Source organism: Octodon degus, unplaced genomic scaffold, assembly GCF_000260255.1.
Source record: "Octodon degus isolate 3935 unplaced genomic scaffold, OctDeg1.0 scaffold00133, whole genome shotgun sequence".
Taxonomy (NCBI): Eukaryota; Metazoa; Chordata; class Mammalia; order Rodentia; family Octodontidae; genus Octodon; species Octodon degus.
The window spans coordinates 465,723-468,297 of NW_004524709.1; the positions used below are offsets into that span (position 1 = coordinate 465,723).

A 2,575-nucleotide genomic window follows, 5' to 3' on the forward strand; every position below is an offset into this window, starting at 1 on the left:
CCCTCATGATGTCATAGATAGAGCATTTCCAGAGGTGGCTGGATCTAGTGTGATGCTGGGATTGATTCATGGTGAAATTCTAGGCTCAAGGACACTAGAATTAAGTGTGAGTACTACCTGATTAAAGTAACCTGGATAAAATAATGGGAACAAAAACAAACTGTAAAGGTCCCCTGCTTGCTTGCTTTTGCTGTCTTCTGCCTGCCAAGAATTAGTTCTATTCTGCAATGTCCTTCTTTCAAGCCACCCTGCCTCAATCCATCCAGTTATGAACTAAGATCTCTACAAAGTGTGAGCTAAATAAATCCAAATTTACATTTGGATGTTGCTATGTTTTCTCAGTAACAACAAAATAAACTAGTAAAGTCATTGGTATGATTGTATCTGGCAATGTGGATCAAGAGCTTTGGAACTGGCTTGTGGGAAGGGAAGAGTTGAGAATGGATTGTGAATGTCAAGTGAAGAAGTAGAGCTGGAGGAAGTGTACTTCTGTCCTTCCTGCTGCCACTCTGGCTCATTGCAGTCACAATGGGCAAGCTCATGAAACTGGGGAAAGTGTTGCTGGTCCGCGCCAGAAGCTACTCTGGATGCAAAGTTGTCATCATGAAGAACATTGATGAGAGCAGCTCCGACCACTCCTACAGTCATGCCCTGGTGGCTGGGATTGACCACTATCCCCACAAAGTGACAGCTGCCATGGGCAAGAAGAAAATCGCCAAGAGGTTGAAGATCAAGTCCTTTGTGAAAGCTTATAATTACAACCACCTCTGCCCACAAGGTACTCTGTGAATATTCCCCTGGACAAAACAGTGGTCAATAAGGACTTCTTTGGAGACTCAGCCCTCAAACACAAGGCCCGGTGGGAGTCAAGGTCAAATCTGAGAAGAGATACAGGACAGGCAAGAATAAGTGGTTCTTCCAGAAGCTTTGGTTTTAGACATTTTTGTTTGTTTGTTTCTATCATTAAAAATTAAAAAAAAAAAAAAAAAAAAGCAGTCAGACTCAGGTTGCTGTGGTTCCATCCCCACAACTCAAGCCAGCCAAACCTGCCCTGAAGACATTCAGAGGAAAAAAAAAAGAAAGGAGAGCTGAACACCAGGCCTAGGGCTGCACTTAATGGGAGATTCTGATCAGAGCTCAGAAGACCAGAATGCTGATAGAAATTTTGCCAATAAAGATCATGCTTAGGAGTTTTCTACTGGGAAGAAGGACTGTATTGGCTTTCAGAACCCAGACCATGTGTGTTATGCCTTGGCAGAAAGTTTGTCTTCATTTTGCTTTTGTTCAGAGAATTTTCCTAAGACTGAGATTAAGGATGGCAGACTAATTAATCTAGCAGAAAAAAATTCAAAGCATTCTAATATTGAGGTAATGCCAAGGATATTGTTGGGGGCCTTTAGCCAGATTTATGTTGAGAATCAAGAGCAAAGAAACCAGAAGTATCAGTTTAAATGTTTTGAATATGGCCAGAAAGGAAGCTCTACTAGAGTTGTAAAGATAGAACAGAAGAAATACTGATTGCTGTGATAGAACAGGAAAATAGAAACAATTGTGTAAGGCCATCTCAAGAAGCAGCAGGACTCCATCTTTTGAAGTCTCAACATTGCAAAAGAGAGAAACTTTGATTTGAATAGAGAGTCCTAGAGTACAGTGATCCCAAATATTGGCAGTAAGGGAAGCTGTTCCTCAGGATCTGATTCATAGGCATCCAACTCCCTACAACTGAAAGAGAAGGAAGCCTGGTTACTACTCCAGCTATCAGCAGACCTTCACTTTATCTGTGTGATTCTGGTTTTAGATGTATGCACAGTGGAAGAGTTGTTGGGTCAGAAGCTTCCACCCAGATTTCAGAAGAGATACTGGGGAGTTCAGATATTGTGCCCTTGTGAGGGCAGTGTGTGATGGTGTGAGTTTGAAGTCAAAAGTACAGTTGAAACCCCAGAAGTTTGAAGAAGTCATGAATGTGGATAGTCTGAGGAAAACTGTAAGGAGGGAGCAGAAGCAGCAAAAGAAAGAAGCCATGAGAGCTAGAGATGCACAGCCAGTCAAGCCCTATGGAGTTCGCATCTTGTCACAGATTGCTTTGGATGATAAACACGTAACTTCAGAATTTATGCCCTGCTGGATTTGAGATATGCTTTGGTCCCATTCCTTTGTGTTCCCCTATTTTTCATTTGGGATGGAGACGTCTATCCTGTGCTATTGAATGTTGAAAGTGTTTAACTTCCTTTTCATTTGGGCAAGGGGTTCCAGCCAAAAATTCGCTTTAAATTTCTGCAGAGACTTTGGTCTTGGACCTTTCCTCTGTGTTGAGAGTATTAGAACTTTGGCAACTCTTAGAGATGGACTTAATACCTTTTCATAAAAGGTATGCATGAGTCATTTGTGGGACAGACAGGGGAAGAATGTTATGGGTTGTGTTGAAGGGTCTCCCAAAAGGCTCATGTCCTCATAAGTGGGGCTTCTTCAGAGGTAGTTAGGTTTAGAGTATGTGCAATGCTGGAATCAAAGGCAATAGGATTATGGGTGTGAGTCATACATGCCTTTAGTAGCCTGGAGAAGATATAACAGATAG

The 2,575-nt window shown here is 42.0% G+C and overlaps 1 pseudogene; it reads left to right on the forward strand.

The window, feature by feature from the left end:
• The first annotated feature begins 528 nt into the window (after positions 1 to 528).
• LOC101569402 lies at positions 529 to 937 on the forward strand (annotated as a pseudogene).
• The last annotated feature ends 1,638 nt before the right edge of the window (positions 938 to 2,575 follow it).